This window comes from Monodon monoceros, unplaced genomic scaffold (assembly GCF_005190385.1).
Source record: "Monodon monoceros isolate NGI ecotype Baffin Bay Population unplaced genomic scaffold, NGI_Narwhal_1 Super_Scaffold_20, whole genome shotgun sequence".
NCBI classification, from domain to species: domain Eukaryota; kingdom Metazoa; phylum Chordata; class Mammalia; order Artiodactyla; family Monodontidae; genus Monodon; species Monodon monoceros.
In genome coordinates, this window is record NW_021703777.1 from 87,146,479 (window position 1) to 87,167,648 (window position 21,170).

Here is a 21,170-nt window from a genome sequence, read left to right on the forward strand (position 1 = left end):
ACATCCAACTGGAGATGTGAAACAGGCAAATGGATGTAGGCCTAGTCTTGACTTCTGGCAGAAGGCCGGGCCTATTAAAAACTCAACATTTGAATCTCTAGAAATCAACACTGTGCAAGGCCTATAATGACCTTGTCACTGAGATGTCTATCTTGAGGGTGTGTTGGTGGGAGGGAATCTTTCTTGTTTCTCATTCTTCTCTAAATTTCAGTTCCAAGATTTTTCTGTTTGACCTGAGTCATCCCACCCATTGAAGAGACCTGAAGGAAAGAAAAAGGATACGCATTTTTTAAAATTTTTGTTTCCCAGTTTCCATACAAAGTGGTGCTGCTTTTGAAAGCAGGAAAGGAGTTGGATGACCACAGAGAGAGAGAGATCTTCTAAACTGAGAATTGACAGTGATCAGACATATTTGATATGAGGAGGGAAAAAGGAATGGTTCATGCTGTTTTATAATATAAGACTGTAGTAGGATGTGCTTAAGACATTCTTGGATACAGGATACAGTTGCAAAATACATAGCTTATATATTCCAAAGAGTATTAGTTCTAATATTTCAATGATACGTTGACTGTCTTAGTAATATTATCCTTCTCGGCTACCATTATTCTCAATGGCTCTCCTTGTTATCTTCCATTGTTTCTAGATACCATGTAGCTGGTCCATTGCTTTCTTGGTGCTTAACATACTTTACCTTATTTGATCCTTGCACTTTGCTCTCATATTTTTGGCATCTCTGTTACTTAAATGAGGAAATCAAAAACATGTACTTGCTTTAACATGGTTGGTCCTAGGCCAGAACTTCCCAAAGTTACTTCACAGAATATTAAGTACTGTGAAAAGGAAATGGTGGCCGCAGAAAATTGGGAAGTGTTAGATTAAATAAATACAAGCGGGCTTCCCTGGTGGTGCAGTGGTTGAGAGTCCACCTACCGATGCAGGGGACACGGGTTCGTGCCCCGGTCCGGGAAGGTCCCACATGCTGCGGAGCGGCTGGGCCCGTGAGCCATGGCCGCTGAGCCTGCGCGTCCGGAGCCTGTGCTCCGCAACGGGAGAGGCCACAACAGTGAGAGGCCCGCGTACCACACAAAAAAATAAATACAAGCATGATTTTTAGCAGGATTTCTCTTGTCATTAATATGCTAATGTTATATGAAAGCCCTCTAAAAAGGGCTATAGCATTTCTCAGTTACTTGAGCACAGAAACAATTTTTTTCCCTGAAGCTTCTCACAGTTTAAAACTAGGAAGAATGCATTTGGGGACATGTCTCTTTAGGACAACTTAACCCTGAGGCATGATGTATGCCCATAACCCTGTTTTTCTGTGGTATTTTTTCTCAAAATCTTCTTGCTTGGGCCTTCTACATTGTATTGCTATCGGTATTTGCCACTATCTTCTATTTCTGATTTCTCAATACATTCTGAGCTTGGATGTACATTTTGATTGATGCACTATTGTTGGTCACACAAACACGATTTCACTTTGAATGTGATTTCAATTTGATGGATGCCCAGAGTGTTTGTCATATGAAGAGGGCCTGCCCACACAAGATTCTCCTTTGTCCAAGTTCAGCTACAAACCACCACCCCAACGCCATGGCCATCCCTTAGGCACAGGGTGCTTTGTGCTCATCTTGGTCTCTGTCAACCTGCTTCTGCTCTCCCCAGCTCCTCCCAGTTTGGTCCACAGCTGTCCCCATTCATGGGTTTAACCACACCCCTGTTGACTTTACACCAACTCAGACAGAGAGTGTTTACTACCAAACACACTTTCTATGTCCACTGGGGCTTAGAATAAACCCATTGGCGCGGAAATGGGGGCTTGGTGTTCCTTGCTGAGAATGATGCCTCTCTACACAGCCTTAGGGTCACAGGCCTTTGCTCTTACTGAGCCCAGTTTTTATGTGGTCATTTCTGTCCATTCAAAACCTTCAGTTCTGCTTAAAGGATCCCATTTGGCTCTTGTCAATATCCCTAGAGATTAAATATTTGGTAACTTTAGGCTATGGTCTGGAGATAAGCTATGCAAATATGGATACCTCAGACAATGTTTTGCTTAGATCTAGGCATCTTCTTAACTAAGAACCTCTTTAGCTGTGCCTTGCCTTCTTACACTGCCACATGGATGACAACAGCAGAAGCTTCCATTTTATGAGTGCTGACTGTGTACCAGGCTCATGCTAAGGTCTTTGTAAACATTATTTTATTTATCAGTCTTATAATGTAAGTATTATTATCTCTGATTTTCAGAAAAGGAAATCAACTTGCCAGAATTGTCAAACCCAGGTTTTCATCCTTCTGCCTGTGCTTCCAAAACAACATCACCTTCCCATATACGTTTAGGACATTCAATCACTAAGCTTCACCTGAGATTGCTTACGTTTTTCTTTATTTCTTTTTTCTTTTTCTTTTATTGAAGTAGAGTTGATTTACAATGTTGTGTTAACTTCTACTGTACAACAAAGTGATTTATATATATATATATATATATATATATACACTTTTTTTTCATATTTTTCCATTATGGTTTATCACAGGGTATTGAATATATTGTGGTTCCCTGTGCTATACAGTAGGACCTTGTTGTTTATCCATTCTCTATATAATAGTTTTGCTTCTTTTTCTTAGTCTAAATTTAAATAGTACTTACTATAGAAAGCAAAGTTGCTTTGTATCAGACAATTAATTAATTCAGGTATTCATTCGCTAATTAATCAAACATTTACTGAGGGCTAACAGAGTGTCAGACACTGTGTTGGATGAAGGAAATGAAAAATTTTTAAAGAGACATAATCTCTGATTTCAAGTGGTTCCTGATCTTAAGGAGACAGAAACATTAACAAGTATGTAGAGAGTGTAATGTCTACTATTATAGGTAGTCGTGTGTTTAACACTTACATTTCTTTAAATTAATAGACTGATTGCAAGTGTCACTGCCATAGTGTCTCTAAACCCAATACATCTATAAAAAAATACTGTACATGCTTATTGTAAGTATGTTCTTTTAAAAAATATTTATTTATTTATTTGGCTGCGTCAAGTGTGTTGGGTCTTAGTTGCGGCACGCGAGATCTTCATTGCAGTGCGCGGGCTTCTCTCTAGTTGTGGCACACAGGCTCTAGAGCACTGCGGGCTCAGTTGCCCCCAAGACATGTGGGAGCTTAGTTCCCCCACCAGGGATTGAACCCGCATCCCCTGCACTGGAAAGCAGATTCTTAACCACTGGACCACCAGGGAAGTCCCTGTAAGTACGTTCTAGTAACTATACTGCTAGGTGTCTTAGTGAAATATCACTTCTTTCAGTATTTAGATGATGGTACTCCCTTCAATGAGTCATTTAGAATTGTCCAGGTGTGTGAACAATGAATGATAATGCAGAAATGGAAGAACCAGGTTGCTCAAGGGGATAACAGGTAGGATACCTCCTTGCAAATTATTTTTCTATGTACCAGACTAGACCTTCCACCGGGAAATAGGAACTGAGTGGGAAGGTGTCCCTAGGTGTCTGCAAGGTTCTAACTCCCATGTGTTGTCATTTAATGCGTTGACATTTTTCCTTGGGAGGATATAATAAATAAGTAGCTCTACACGTGGGTGCTGGAGAGGCAAGATGGTGTCCTCGGGCAACATGGGCAGCCAGGCTGGGAGGAAGAACCATAGTGACTGCTATGTCAAGCACTTTCAGGAGGGGATTATGTTAGGGTAGGGATTCGGGGTGTGAATACTCTTCACTGCATTTCCTACATTGTATAGAATCCGAAAAATAGACATGATAACGTGAACTGTATAATGAACTCTATACCTGTGTTGGATCAGGTTATTTTTCCATAAAGTATCTGTTCAAAATGTCAGCCTATTATTCTAGGGAGAAATAAGGAGAGGGATTTATATCCAGGTTTAGACCAGAGAGAAAAAGAAGAACTTCCCTGCTGAGATGGAAATGGGTAAGAGGGAGGAAAAATTCAATGAGAGAAAATTCATGGTGTGAGAGGGAAGCAGGAGTACAGGGTGATTCACACATCAGTGATTCTAGAACATTCATCTACCCCCAAATCAAGGATTTCAGTTAAGGATATTAGGTCCCTAAAATTCTCTGGTAGACAAACAACAGGAAAATCAATGCTGTTTTGACTGTACCACATCAGTCAATCTTACCCGTGAGTCTAGGATCCAAAGGTCCCTGGAAGAAGCAACACTTAGCACGGACAGCAGTTAAGGGTGATCATTCGCTATCTGCCTCATCAAGCAATGTCATACTGGCCTTTCAGAAATCTTAGAATCTTTTTCTCCCCACTCTCCACACTGCCCACATTTAGATAGCTCATTACTGACAGCCTAAGAGAGTATGTTTAGCTTTCTAAATCCTAATATGGTAAGACTACTGGAACTTGGTGGGAGAATAATGCCAAGTTTTAGCCAGGAGATAAATTGGTAGATACACCTTGTTTATCAAGGATCTTTGCGCGATTCTTCCTGTTTGCTAGAAGAGAAAGGTAAATGTGTTAGAACTTTTACTCTCGCAAAAGTTTGTATTGAAAACAAACTGTAGACCAGCAAGACGAGCATGACAATAATTTTAATACAGGAGTCCTAGTTTTGATAAATTTAAGTCCAGGAAGCTCTAGAAGCACAGAGTAGAAACAACTTACTCAATACTGATGGTCAAGTGTGGCTTCTTAGAAAAAAATGACATTGACACGGAGGCCTAAAGGGTGACTCAACCCATGCATTAGGCACAGATCGTGCACTAGCACTAAACTAGCAAGATCTGGAGAGAACAAAGATGAGTTTCTGCTCTAAAGTGTCTTCTCTCTCTTTAAAGATACAAGCAACTCTAGAAATTAGCATAACCACAAGACAGTAAATGATTATTAGCTGCGATGTGTGATAGAGATAAGTTTATAGGTGGTTAGAGGAGGGAAAAGATCTCCACAGTTATCAGTATGACCAATTTATAAATGGCTTAATTTGGACATCCACTCTGATACCTTGCCATCTGCTTTAAAAGACTTTCCTTCCATTATGTAAAACACCTGATCATGGGGTGGTGCCTGTATTAATGGATGCTTTTTTCTTTTAGGGAAGCCTCATGTGCTCCATCTCATGTTGAATTCCAAAGTCAGATTACATTAGATGTTCATGCTGTTTGCCACTTGGCAATTCTAATCTATCAACAGCTGTCTGAGTTCAGTACTTTTGTGCATAGAGCCTTTGGAAGAAATCAGAGCTAAGGAAACTCACTAGCTCCTTTGGAGGCAAAAACTCACAAGGCGCATGCCTAACGATTCAATCTTTATGGCTAAGCAAGAGACCCACAGTATAATTTCAGACATTTTCCTTGGCATGTGGGATCTGTTACTCCTAAAACTTCCAAATGTACATATTTCCCCCAAATGAGATGTAATTCTGTTGAGTTAATTATCATACAATTATAGCAATGGAAAAGAAAACCCTAATCAAATGGGGAACAGCTTGTCTAACTATTAACTAGGCCATGGTGAACCATTACTCAGCTCTGACTTGCATGATCCATTATAGACTTCTGCCCCTCTGTGAATAAAAGCCTAAATGAGTCCACAGTCATTTAAAACTGAGAGTCCTGGTCGCCTGGGACCCTGTGATTGTCTTTAAATTGTTTAGTCAGTATATTTTACTGGCGTGAAGTTAGGGTGAACTTCCTGCTTGCTCCCATCTTCTCTGTGTCATGGAAAAGAGTAAGGAGGATGTGAGATGAAAAGCATAGCTTCCTAAGACTTTCACCTAAAAAGTGGTGACTTGCTTTAAAGCTTCTCTACTTATATTCTCTTAAGCTACTGAAAAATACTAGAAGTAAATTTGTTCTTGATAAGTTTCCTTTCAAGGAAGATCCAGAGCCCAAAGCATCAAATTTAGAGTATCTTTTAGTATTAATCCACCTTGATCTTTCTTCAAGCCAATTCAACTATTTCCAATATTTCAGCGGTCAAATACAAAAAGACTCAGGTGTGGCATGATAAACTTTGGTGTCACAGTCTTAAATGGAAGAGATCAGTTTGTATTGATACACGTGTCTGAAAGTAGAGTTTTCTCTGGTTGAAAAGGGCTAGGTTGTTGGGACTGAGAAGGAAAAAACAGAAAGGATAAAGCCAGTCAGATGATCTGATACCGCCTTTGGTGTTAGGTAACGAGGCAGAGGTTTCAGGGATTCAGTTTATTCCCAGGCACACTAGAAACCAGGCGTAGCACCTAGTGGCAGCCAGCTCTTTGATCATCCTAACCCTATCACACTGAGCTGCCTTGGTGTCAGCCACAGGTGGATCCAAGCCATAGCTGATCAGGAAATCTGGCTTTTCCTATGGGACTACAATGGTGTCAGGTACACAGCCAACATAAAGGATGATTGAACGTGAAGCAGATTTCATCTGTCCTGGGCTTTGACAGTGTGAGGTGTTTAGAAATGCAGGCAAGTAGGTGAGTTTAATTCTGCAACTATAGGCTTAACTATAGCAAATGAGCTCTTCTATCAATGAAGAGGTCTACATAACATTTTGGTTTTCTATTGTTTCCTGGTAACCAGCGTCTGGGTAAAGAGGGGAGGGAGGTGTGGGGAAAAGACAGGGTGGAGGTGAATCCTTGCCGATGGTGTTATTGAAGCTGCCACAGCAACCACCAATGGTAACCACCCCAAGGGCCCTGTCTGTCTGTAAACAAACAGGCTGTTCCCCTGAAATTATCAGTCTCGTAAGACCAAGATCAGCAATCATACTGTCTTCCTTTGCCTCACTGCAGCCATATGCTAAGAAGGAAAAGAAAGGCAAACTTTTTGGGACTAAGAACCCAGGTGGGATAAATATTCCAGGATGCTTTGAATGTCAAGGCTTGCCCTCCAAGCTTACCTTGCTTCCTGTGAGCACTGAAAAACTGAAAGTAAGTTTTGGAAGAGATGCCAAGTAGAGGTTTCCAAGGGAAGAAGATCCCAGTGAGAATGAAGCATATAAAACTGGGCAGAGGACTAGGGTAGGAAGAAGTCAAATTAAAAAGAAGGTACAGAATAGGAAACGTATTAAGGATTTGTGGAAGCATTTGGAGCCTGCAGCAAAGGAAAAGGAGAGAGAAGGAAAGGAAGTAGAAAAGCAAAGAACCCAGAAGAGGATGAGAAAGTGCTGGCTAAGGGAGTAACCTTGGCCTGGGGAGAAGTAAGAGTGCTCAGGGATTCCAGGGTTGTGTGTTGGGGACATTGTACAGAAGGTCTTTGGCATCTGAGCTCAGGCTGATGCCTCTCTCATCTTTATATGGAATCTATTGAAGGTGATGAATTCATTTCCTGCACGTACCTCATGGGAAATAGAAATTTCTCCATAGAGAAATAGATTGGCTTAGTAGAGGTCCACATAGCTACCTTCTGCTTAGGAAATGAAATGACGGGAATGTATGGGGAGTTGATGACCAAAAGGGTGATGTGAATGTTTCATTTTAACATGAAATAGGACTGGGCTGGGGGCAGGATTGGTGGGGACTGCTTCTCAGTGTTCTGGAAGTTCTTTTCTGCCTCATTTCTACCACTGTGATCCCGTTTCTTGCCTCTGATCAAATATGGCCAAATTCAGGTGATCTGGATTATGTGCCCAGAAGATGTAGGACAGCATGGATTACAGGAGCTTGGGTGGAATTGTAAGCATTTTTCTGGCCATAAGTGGCAATTTTTTTCCCCAACAAAATGATTAATCTGAATTGAGGAAACTATCCTGGATGAGCTGCTTCTTTAAAAAGGGTGTGAGGCCCCTAAACTACCAGCTAAGCAACAATTTTAAAGAATTGGAAGACCAGATTCTGAAAGAGAACAATACAATTCTTGGGATGGTCCACACCTTCTAAGTGGTTTTGGATGTTTACTGCCCATTAGATTTTCTCAGTCAGTGTTAATTGTCACAAGCTTTAGTAAAAGTTTTGCCTTCTGATATTTTGAATAAATAATAACATAAAATTTTAACACAGGCAGGTAAGAGCCTGCCCTCCCCCACTCCCCCATCTGTCTCATGTATGGCTCTCAGCAGTACCATGGGGGAATCCATCTCATATTCCTGTTTTCTCTATAAATCTGGTTAAGGTATGATGATTGGTTTCAACTTTTTCCTTGTCCTGAATAAGCGGTATTTGTCCACTCTTATTCTGTTCTCCTCTAACAAGAAATAATATTTCCACCGAAGGATTCGACTGCTTCACTAACATTGCGTTAATTTATAAGATAGCTTTGTATTAAAAGGGTAATAACAACCACCACCATGTGTTGAATGCACAGTATGCCAGGCAAAGTACTTTGCTTTTATAAGCCATCTCGTTTAATCTCCATGGAAATTGTACAAGGTAATTTTTATATCCATTTTACAGATGAGGAAACCTGGGAATTGAGTTAATTTCTCTGAGTTTACACAGCTAGTAAGAGGCATATCAGAGATACAAATACAAAGAGAATCTGACTCTAGAACCCACAGATATAAACCTTAAGGTATATAGCTTCTCTAGGGCAGCTGATAAAAGTCTGTGATTACAATTACTAAAAGAATGCTTAAAGAATTTAATTGAACTCAACATTGAGTTGAAAATTATCCCTCTCTAGTCCTTGTCCTCAATGCAATATGCTTCTGATGCTTTATGCCTCACAGTCAGCCTGGGGCATGGATTCTAAAGCCAAACGGACCCATGTTCCCATCCCAATTCCTTCACCTCTACCTCTGTGCCCTTAGATGTGTTATTCAACTTTTCTGAACCTCAATTCACTCATCTTTAAAATTGAGATAATACTGTTTTATACAGCTGTAGGAAGGATTGTGTGATATAAACAAGAAAGCTCTGCAGATTGGCATAGATTAGATGTATGAAATACCTCCCCCTCTGTAATACCATACGGCACTATCCACTTCTTTAACTAACCTGTCTGAAAACTTCTTTTCCTGGATAATGACATCAAATGCTTTACTTTCTGGTCCTCGAATACAGTTATTTCCATTTAAGAACACAGAATCACATTGTATTTATGTAATATTTCTACCTTCTCTAGAGATATCTCATTAATGATGGTGGAGTCCCCTAATTTTCTGTTTTCTATACCTTGATTTGGGTTTAGAAACTGTCAGTATCTCAATAAATAACTGCTAACCATAGGCTTTTTTGGGAAGTTAACGCTCTATTGATTGATGATGGCTCCTTTCCATCAATAGACTCTTGGTACTGATCAAGGACAATAGTGCCAATTGTAGGGCCATTACAGATGGGTTTGGATTTCATTGAAATCTGTAGAGCAGGGCTAATGGGATACATTGTCATCCTGTAGATAGCACAAGGACTGCTGTGGTTTACTTAATTTGAAGGGACATTTCATAATTCTGGCTAAATTGGAATCACAAGTCAGATGAAATTTAGGAGCAAATTATAGTGATCTTGCCCTCTAGAGGCTTTGAAAGAATAAGTCATTGCCGCAGTTGGTAATGGCTGTTGATGACGTTTCTTTAGCTCAAGAAGGAAAGTTACTATTTCAGGAGTTGAGAGTTTCTGGGGTCCGGTGACAGAAATGATCAGTTCTTCACAAACTAAAAAGGCTTATGATTCAAAAGGACGAGAAATATTAAGTGCTCACTGAAGCAATGTGAAATTACAGTATTTTTAGAAATACATTAGGAAGACAGAATGGGTGTGCAGGACAATGGCTGCACCCACTGTTAGGGTTCTAATATCAAGTTTAGAGGAGAAAAAATATTCAAATCAGGTATTGGTTAATTATTCTGTGCCAGTAACCATATTAAACGCGTTATACATTATGTCACATAATTCTTAAAATAAACTTTTAGGTAATATCTACGTTTTAAATCTGTGGTTCAGAAAGAATAAACCATTTGCCTTAGTGCATATATCTAGTGCATGACTTGGACTTGAACTCAAGATTTGTCAGAGAAGTGTGTTCTCTTTCAACCATGTAAACTTTGGTGTCTGCCTCATGGCTTAGAGCTCTTCAGTATCACTCTACTACCTGTTAGCGTTGCTCTGATAAGACTGGGCCTTGTGTTCTTCATCTAGGTGCAAATTAGGCTACCTTTATTATTATGCCACGGATCAGTATTACCCAAGAGACAGCTAAGGATAGAATCTGAGATCAGTAGAACATGAGTGGGGGAGATATTTGATGAGCATAGTTAAATTGGGGACAGCCCACAGGCTTACTCCTGGATAAACATAGGAACTCTGCTCTGCACCCTGGTTTGTCCTGGCATCTTCGTGTATAGAAAAGGGAGCTCGCCCTGCTGAGTATGGGCTAAGGCATGATGTCACCACAACCATAAGGCAATAAACGTGTATTGAGCAGACATTCCTTGTCAGGCACTGTTCTAGATGTTTTATCTCTGATCCACTTAATCTTCATAATGTTTATGTTTAGGATAAGATGAGGAGAGTTTTGAAAGCCAGCACTTAGAGAAATCAAGTAAGTTGTGCAGAATCACATATCTAGAAAATGACAGATTTGAGATCTAGGTCTGTCCAATTCCAAGGGTTACATTTGTACCACTTTAACCTACTCATTGGTTAATTACCAGCATTTACCTACTGTGTGCTAGGTCTGGTGCTAGGTACAGGAAATTACAGATAAATAAGAAACAAGTCCTACCCTCAGGGTTTTTTGTCCTTCATGTTTTAGTCAATCTTGTCCTATTAGGAAGAAAATTTCATAGCTCTTGATTAAGACTGAGTCTTCTGTTTCTTCCTCCTCTGTTTTGCCCTGGATAATATTAGGCAAGCAGTAGGCATTCAACAATACTACATAATTGGCTTATTCATCTCAAGACCTTGTTCGTCCTGCCATCTCTCACTTGAGAGGTGAATCAGGGCCATCGTACCTTGAATCATGATCCCTCAACGTTTTGAAGAATTTCAACATTGTAATTCCCTTGCACTAGCACAATGAACAGAATTAACAGAATTTTCTTCTATTAACAGAAGTGGAAATGAGAGGGGTTAAGGATATAATGCCAACTGGGCATGAAAAGAAGCTGGAAGCATCAACAGGGAACAATGTGTCATAATCTCATAGGTCTTTTCCCTCTTGGATTTCAGTACTTTTCTTCTACTACCAGTTTCTTCTGTACTTTTGCCCAGACCAATAGAGGAAGTCAAAAGAAAAAACGCACCAATGGAAGTTTTAAGTGATGTCATTTCATTCAACTTCGCTCCCTGCTCTGGGGTAGTGTAGGGAGTGGGAATTCATGCGTGACCAACTTCCTAGCCTGGGCAACTGGAGATCTCAACTTCATCTTTAAGCTTACCTCACAAGAGCATGTAGAGTTCTCAAGAGATGTCCCAAAGCTGGAATGATGTGCTTCACAGAAAAAGGTAAAATTTCCCCAAATCTAGTTTTTCTTTTAGGGTTTGAACAAACACATTGTATGTTCTCTCTCTCATAGTGCATGAATACCAACATGATGTTAAAAACTGGGTAGTGAGTAAAGTTTAGGGGAGGGCTCTGTTCAATACAACCACTAGCCACAAGACTATAGGTTTTAATCAATTGAACAATTACTTTGACATATGGATACAAATAAACTAATAATGTGTGTCCATTCATTTCTTTATCCATTCAACAATAGCAATTTATAGAGTGACTTCTATGTAAAGGGCATGGCTCTAGGTTAACAGTGGTGGATTAATAGACACAGCCTGGGCTTCCCTGGTGGCACAGTGGTTAAGAATCTGCCTGCCAATTCAGGAGACATGGGCTTGAGCCCTGGTCCGGGAAGATCCCACATGCTGCGGAGCGACTAGTCTGTGCACCACAACTACTGAACCTGCGCTCTAAAGCCCGCAAGCCACAACTACTGAGCCTGTGAGCCACAACTACTGAAGCCTGTGCGCCTAGGGCCCACGCTCCACAACAGGAGAAGCCACCGCAATGAGAAGCCCACACACCACAACGAAGAGTAGCCCCCGCTCACCGCAACTAGAGAAAGCTCGCATGCAGCAACGAAGACCCAATGCAGCCAAAAATAAATAAATAAATTTATTAAAAAAAAAAAAAAGACACAGCCTCAGTCCTGAAAGACTTGACAGTCTAGTGAGATAGTCTAAAATAAGAGAACAGACAAATACTTACACCATATTATTTTATATTGTTACAAAAGGAAATGGCTAGGGTTCTGATGCCAAAGTAGTAAAAAATGTTTCTGTCTCCACAAAAGTCTTTATGTCGTTTGATCTCCTCTTTCTTCTCACTGATTTAAATAGTCTCCAGTTTCTTTTGTTTTTACTTGCAAAACTCTTATCATACTGTCCTATACTTAGTAGCTATAATAAGAACACACTACCACAAATGGCTAATATTTGTTGAGCACTTTCTGTACGTCAGTCACTGTAAAGATGCTCCATCAATGTGTCACATTATGCTAAGGGCTTCACAGAATAAGAGTTAACATTCATTGGGTACTTTTAATGTGTCAGTGATTTTCATGTAATATTTATTTATTTAATCTTCACAACATCTTTAAGTTAGCATTCTCCAGAGAAATAGAACCAATGGGATATAGACATAGATACATAAAATAGATTTATTATAGAAATTGGTTCACATGATTATGAGGGATGAGAAGTCCCATAATCTGCTATCTGCAAGCTGGAGAGCCAGGAAGGCTAGTGGTATAATTCAGCCCAAGTTCAAAGGCCTGAGAATGGGAGTGCTGATGGCTGAAATCTTACTGTGAGTCTAAAGACCCGAGAATCAGGAGTGCTGATGTCCAGGGCAGGAGAACAATGGATGTCTCAGCTTAAGCAGAGAGACCAAATGCCCACACTTTCCCCACCTTTCTGTTCTATTCAAGCCCTCAGTGGGTTGGATGATTCCCACCCTCATCAATGGAAGTGATCTTCTTCACTCAGTCTACAGATTCAAACGCTAATCTCTTTTGGAGACATCTTCACAGGCACATCCAGAAATAACGTTTTCCCAGCTATCTGGACATCTTTACCCCAGTCAAATTGATACATTAACTTAACCATCATAATCCCTATGAATTGTTACTATTATTATAGGTTCAGTAATGTTTTCAAGTTCATACAGCTAGCACATGTCTAGACTCAGATCTGATCCCAGCTGGTTTTACTCCATAGTGCATTCACAACGACTGTGCTAGTGGGTTCATAGCAACATAGTCTAAAAATACATTAAACATCAGAATCCATTGCATATACAACAGAAAATATTGTTTGGGGACTTTTTTCAGTTATAAAACACATATGTAACAGGTATATATGTACAGAGTCACAATAATATTCATTTCTTATGTGCATCATACTCAAAAGAGCTTCAAAAGCCCTGGTACTAAACCATAGGGACCCACAGCACGTTAGTGTACAGGAGCCCTCTCTTCATCCCAGAAGTGTCTGCTATTTAAAATAGGATTTCAGGAGAAGGTGACACAACTTTAAAAGTGGCTGCACTGGGGCTGGGAGGTGGGGGAAATAGGGAGAGGTGTGTAAAAGGGTATAAACTTTCAGTTATAAGATGAATAAGGTCTGAGGATCTAATGTATAACATGGTAACTATAATTGATAGCACTGTCTTGTATAATTGCAACTTGCTAAGAGAGTAGAACTTAATTTTTCTCACACACACACACAAAGGTAAATATGTGAGGTGATGGATGTGTTAATTAACTCAATGGGAGGAATTCTTTCACAATGTATATGTATATCAAATCATCACATTGTACACTTTAAACATCTTACAATTTTATTTGTCAATTATACCTCAATAAAGCTGGGGGAGAGGTGGATGCATTTTCCATGGTTCATGAGCTTTTGGAGTCAAGGACAGCTGAGTTTACCTTGCAAGGCTGCAGTCAGGGATGTTGGAGATTCTTGATAAGTCTTATGTTTCTTCAATGAAAATATGAATAATCCAATTTTATTTGCAGGGTTATTGTGAAGGTTTCATGAGATAACAAATTTAAATTGCTTGACCTACCACTGCTGCTTAACAAATATCCTGAGTGTCTCTTCTTTCTCTGACGCTCCCACCATTCATACTCTATACATCTTGATCCCTGCTCAAAGAAATCCTTAAAGATTCTGTGAGTTGACTGTATGACCCCCAGATGTTTGGCAGACTTGTCATTTCCAATCATTTGTTTAGTTTACAATGACAGAGAAGAAGCAGGTCATCTATTCTTTTAGGGCATAAGTAACAGGGCAACCACTCAGGGTACCCAGGATCCAGGATGCACACATACACCCACGCAGGTCTCACTCAAAGAATAAGGCCATTGGGACTTCCCTGGTGGCACAGTGGTTAAGAATCCACCTGCCAATGCAGGGGACATGGGTTCAAGCCCTGGTCCAGGAAGATCCCACATGCCACGGAGCAACTAAGCTCATGCGCCACAACTACTGAGCCTGTGCTCTAGAGCCCGCGAGCTGCAACTACTGAGCCGCATGTGCCACAACTATTGAAGCCTGCGTGCCTAGAGCCTGTGCTCCGCAACAAAGACAAGCCACTGCTATGAGAAGCCCGCACACCACAACAAAGGGTAGCCCCTGCTCGCTGCAACTAGAGAAAGCCCGTGCAAAAACAAAGACCCAACACAGCCAAAAGTAAATAAATAAATGTATAAATAAATAATAATACTTTAAAAAAAAAAGAATAAGGCCATTGATAGGAGATGTCTTGGGTAAAGTGGCACTGTGCTTCTCCATGTCTCTTCACACTGGTAACATTTTAGAAGGTGAAGTTGCTATGACAAGTCACATGTTGGAAGGAATCATGGAGATTCATTGAGCTTAGGGCTCTTTAAAAATTGGAAAATATAGAAACCCCCTCCTAGACTACAACCCCCCTAAGAAATCTGGAGCATGTACTTTTCCAGTTTTGCTAGGACTCTTGCTCTGAAATGAAAAAAACGGATGCTCCCTGCTGTTGGTTTCACCTATTAGCTCTTGAATCTATCCTAGAAGGGAGCTCTGCTTCCGTAATAACAATGTGTTCAACCTGGGTAACTGTGCATGATGCTGGCCTGACAGCATTAGATTGCAGAAGAAATACCAGGTACCAACTCTCTTTCTTTACTTCAATGAATTTTCTCCCCTCCTTGCCCCTGCTCCAAGCTCCTACCCCTCTTGTCCTCACCCCATTCCCTACCATCACCACCTTTGTAGTTGAAGCCACGGATGGAGATACGTTTCCAACTACTTAGTTTAAATCATTCCCCAGCTTTTTTAGATACTGAAAGGCTCTTTTCATGTTGTTTTCTTTAGCAATATTGCTTTTATTTGACTCGCTATTCCAATATTTGGGAAATGGAATCTTTGCTGAGAAGGTGTAAGTGAATAGGACCTAATAGTTGCAATTCAGCTAGAGCTATAGGAAATATATGAGGGTTACAACCCTTGTCAGAGTGAGACAGTTGCTTTTATGAAGAGCATATATTTGAACAATTGCAACTAAATACAGTTGTCCTAACCCCTGCACCCATAAACAGTGATTGCAAATAGTAACCTTTAAAAGAAAGAAAGATTCTTAAATGTGGGGTTGACTAGGTTGAATTGCCTTTTTGTACCACTCTTTCAGAGGTATGTGTGTGCACGTGTTGTGTAAAATTTTATATAGATATAGATATAATTTTTATATATCTTATTCTTTTAACCTTTTCTTCTTAGTTTACTCCTAAAATTTAGCATTACTAACCTTCAATCTTAACTCATTTCTTCTACTTCACATCTGCTTCCTGATGCCCAGGTTAAGAAAACAAATATTCCCCTTCAGCCATTGGAATCTGCAGAAGCAAATACCAATGAAAACATGACCAAAAGTCAGTTGAAGGAGAAACAGAACAGATTGGAATTCCTTGTGGCCCCCCCTCCTGGTTTCTTTCAGGCCCCAGGCAAGTGAGCATGTGCCAATTTGCATGGTTGACTAAATGGCATGCTTAGACCCCAAATTTGCATCTCTGCTTGGGTTCAAAAGTGGGTCCCTGAGCCAGTTTCCCTTGGCTCCTGTGTTATTTCCCACTCATAAGTTAAACCCCTTTGAGAGTGCTACTCACCACGGTACATCGTAGTGCAGAGAAGCAGTCATTGGCTGGGCCACATTCTTCCTCTGATATGAGGTACAGCCAGCTGGTACCAATGTGATGGAATAAGGTAAGGGAGAGAAAGGGGTGGGGAAGCGAAGGAGATAATTTCCAAGGCAACATACAAAAGGCCTGGAGTGACTTGCCTCACTGTGCTCCCTTTCGCAGGGAATAAACTCACTATGCTTAAAGGCGCCACAGTTTTAATCCTCCTTCCCCCTCCCACTCCTGAATGGGAGGAGGGGTTAAAAGCAAGGTGAACAGCTTTACGTAAGCCATATGTTCCTCTGTGCTTCAATCTCCTTACCTGTGAAGTGGGAATCAGATACTTGCCTGGTCTAATACACTGGACTAGCAGAAAGGTTATCATGCTATTTTGAGATTATTTAAGGTCCAATAAAGAAAAATAAATTTCCTCTTGTATACTATGTTGAGAAAGCTTCTGAAACAGAAGCGAAGGTCCTTGGGAAGAATGCCAGGATTGGTACTTAATAACTACCATGGGGTGTGGTGGTGTGTGTGCGTCCCTTATTTCCTCTGACCTCGTTCACCAGTGTCATTTCATGGATGAGGACATTAAGACACAGCGAGTTGAAGCAGCTTGTTAAATCAGACTGTCAGAGTGAAGGGTTCTGCAAAGACCTCTATACATGTGTGTAAGTAATAAGGATTTTATTAGGGTGATAGTTCTATTTCTGCTTAGGAGAAAATTGAGCTGAGTAAATAATACTTTGGTGAGTGCATTAGTTTGGTTGGAAGTGTCAGAAGCCTAACCCTAGCAAGCTATTTGTAAGAGGGTCATTTATCAACACGTACGATCATGGCAGAGTTGACCAACCCAACAAGGCCAAGGAGAGAGGCGCAGCTGAGTCTCAGGAATAACCAGGTCCAGGGGTGTGAGTGCACTAGACCCTCCCTGCAAGTCTCACAGTGCAATCTGTCTGCATTTCAACTTTATTATTTTCATCGCATGTCACGTTTCTGAGGAGGCATATGGAAAAACCAAGATTCACATTTTTTGCTTTGGCCACAAGAGGGAGACTGTATCACCCTCTGTGTGTTCTGAATCTATAAATATCTTAGGAAAGTGCGGGGATTGGTCCAGATTGGGGAAGAGGGTGACGTTAATAAAAACATGGCAGCTCCAGTCAGGAGCACATAGATGGAGTAGGGAAGGATCTGTTCCCAGAAACTGAGTTTTCCTGGGCATAAAAGTAATGTGATGGAATCACTTAAAATATGGATCTAATCACATAAATACAACCTCAGGTCCCCTTGATGCCACAGAGCTCTCTTATATCATGAATTAAGAGAGATGAATCTGAAGTTGCCACTATCTGTCTCAGCTTCCACACTGTGCTGAGGTATGTATTTTTCATAGACTAGATCTTCTCAGTCCAAGCAAGATACTTCCTCTGGTGCTCAGCTGAAGAACAGAGGGACGCTGGAGCAAGAGTGGCTTGCTTTTGGGACTTCCCTGGTGGTCCAGTGGTAAAGAATCTGCCTCCCAATGCAGGGGTCGCGGGTTCGATCCCTGGTCGGGGAACTAAGATCCCTCATGCCGTGGGGCAACTAAGCCCGTGCACCAACTGAGCTCGTGGGCCTCACCTGAACGAGAGAGCGCATGTGCCGCAAGCCACAGAGACCACATGCCCTGGGGCCCTCGAGCCACAACTAAAGAGACAAAACCCGCATGCCACAACTAGAGAGAAGCCTGCACACCACAACGAAGAGCCCGCGCAGCAATGAAAGATCCCTCATGCCTAAAGGAAGACCCCACGTGCTGCAACTAAGACCCGAGGCAGCCAGAAAAATAAAATTAAATTTATAAAAAAGAAAAAAAAAAAAGAGTGGCTTGCTTTGGACCTATTATAATGAAAATAGTGTGTGAGTGTCACCCATGCTGCTTTCTTTTTTTCCAAGAGTGCTTTGACTTGATATGATCACCATTTAGAGCTCCGACTCGAAACTCCAAGTAAAATGGAACTCTGCTGATTCTGCTCATCAAAGCAGACTTTACACAGCCAGGCTGCAAGTGTCAGGAAAGACATCTTCATCTTCTTTTTTATTCCTGGGGTGTCACATGCAGTGTTGTAGCTTCTCCTGGGCTTGACAAGCTAATAAGCCACTTGTATTCTTCAGTATGCCTAATAATTAAATAAACCAACTAACCAAATGCTAAAAATGGAAATATTAAAACTTACCCACAGCTTCTGCGTGGCTCCAAGGGCAATTGAGGTGATCCAAACAAAAAAAGACCCAAAGCCTCTTTAAAGGCAGTTTTTGATGTTCTAGCTAGGTATTACGGAGATTAGAAATACAAGGTGTCATAATTACAGGAAAGCATTTTGACTGCCTCTAAAGTATAGCACTTTATAAATCAGTAAGTCATTGTTATGTTCCTGGAGAAAGGAGGCTTTCCAAATGAAATAAAACATCTCAGAATTTAATTGTATTTTTCTTCTAGCAAATAACCATTTTTTTTTTTGACTATAGATATGGCTGGATGCAAATGAATGCGATGTGTTCATATTCATAATAGATTTTAGGTTTAGCTGTACCATTGATGTAACCAGGCCAAGGACTATAGAAGAGGATAATATGTGTTATAAATTTTTGCCAAAGATCTTGTTTCATTTTCTATCCAAAGTGTAGCAATGTACCCATAACATTGAAAGAAAACAAAATATTCCAATTGTATAAAACTAGAAACTCATTTCTAGAAGATGAAAAGAACCAATGTGTTGTACAAATACTGCTCATTGAGAAGTTAACATTTAGATGGCAACTTGCATGTACCATGCAGGAAATTTATAAGGTATTTAAAAAATTCTCAAGGCAATGCTAAAGTCCTAGATTTTATCTACATGTTAGAGATATGAAAACTGAGATTACTTAACATTATTTGACACTCTCAAGGTCACAAGGACAGTACTGGGAGCGACCCAGGTCTGTCTGATTCTTTTAACTTACACATTCCCCTCTGCATCACTCTGCCTCGATTTTGTTTTGGTAATGCTGATTCAGGAATGAATGAAACATCTTCAGCCCTACTGGGTGCTATCTGGTCTTCAAGCTTCCAAGAGAGATTATTATAGTTGGGTTTTTAAAAAAAAAATCCCCTTTCAACTTCTCATATTTATGAATGTGTCAATGAACAGTTTAAGAATGTATCTATCAATATCAAATGTGGGTTTTAACAGAAACCTTGAAAAAATTGCAGAATTATCCTCTGAAATATTGCTGCTATTATTTTTTAAAATTGTAAGAAAATGTTCTGCCGTTTCAGACCATTTATCTCTGTTAACAAGACACTTTTTTAGTTGGATAGATAATATACACCCATCTGGTCGGCAGTTTCTTCATTTACTTTGGTAATAATAACTAAAGGCGTTTCTGCATTGCTTTAGCAATGTCCAGGGCCATCTTTTGCCTGTCTCGCTGCTAACGTGGAAGGCAAAAACAAGGAGAAATTGGGACCTGGTTATAATACACAGACATGCCATTTAGAATGTCATTTCAGTGTTGAGGAGGGAAAAGTGTCTACGTGATAATGAAAGCAGAACCTTGTTTAAAACATCCCTGGCCATTCAGGAAAGATACAGGAAAATGCTGCAAAACATTTTTGTGCTTTTGATAGACACCTCTCTTGCTATTTGTCTTCTATTTCACAAAGTTCTCCAATGCCAGTCTACACATTTGCAAATATGTGTGTAATACAGATTTTTTGCCTGAGTTATGCAAAGAACTGGACTAACTTTTCACTTGGCTTTAGCTCTGTTTACAACACAATGAGAAGTGAAACATTAAGACAATTTTGTGAATAATGCAAGGTAAAGAAAAAGAATTTGCTTTAATCACCTCGATGTTCAGTAAAGACCATTCTACAGAATCTGTGTAGTTGCTTCACTTCTCCGTTTTCTCTTCTGTATTCACAGAGCTGGCATATTGGCAGAGATTTTTGCCTGGGAATCCTAGAAGGGTTGTTTTTTAAATAAAGTATAAGAAAACATGAATGTTGATCCTGAAACTGCAAACTGCCATTTCCTGTCTCTCTTTTGTTTTCATCTCTTTTTCTCCTTGTGTTTTCTCTCCATCCCACAGTTTTCTTTTCTCCTTATTATTCCTAAAGCTGCCTGACTCTCCGTTAATTGGTTTCACCGAATGTAGTCTCTCAAAATACAGTTGAATTCAGAGAAATTTATGTTTTGTTTCAGTTTGACTGAATTGTTTTCTCTTTAACGAGTTGTTTTTGCTTTGCGGTAACACAGCTGAGTCGTGAGCTCATCCCAGACCTTTCTTGGCAGGTAAACAGGCCTGCCTTCTTCCACTCACAAGCTGGGAGCAGAGTCTCTGCCCCATAGTCCTACCCAGGCTGGGGGCAGCGGTGGGAGGTGGCGAACAAACAACCCGTTATTTTGAAAATGATGCATACCTATTTACCTGCTGAATTCAAGAGGTTAAACAAATCAAACAGGTGGACAAAATTCAGCTTTTAGGGGCTTTGTCTCAAAGCAGTTTATCTGTGTACAGAAGGCTACTTAGGGCTGTGCACAGCATTGTAAATCAACTACGCGCCAATATAGAATAAAAATTAAATTAAAAAAAGAGTGGCTCTTAAAGGGCACATTTATTTTTTTACCTACCTGAGCAGCAATTTAAAATAATAGCCATATAAAAATAAGTCATTTTTAATTTTTTCCTCCAAAGTGCTGTTAATTTAAATTCTTTATAGATAATGAGCTGTCATTCTTTTATTTTTTAAAATTAGAGCTTTATGAAGGTATAGTTCACATACATTAAGCTGCATATATTTAAAGTGTGCAGTTTTATATGTTTTGACATGTGTATCCAGTGTCATTCCTGAAATTCCAAAAAATTCTGGTTTATCCTTGATTAAAATTGGCTATGCTTACTATAATGAGACAAGGTGCTATTTATTTATATAAACTAAACTTTATGGTAGAACCTAGAATTGGAAGTGAACAGATTAGAGATGATATAATAAGATGTTTTCATTTTACAGGTGAGGAAACTGACAAAGAAGTGAAGTCTGTTATTCAAGCTCGAAGATTATTTGTGCTACAA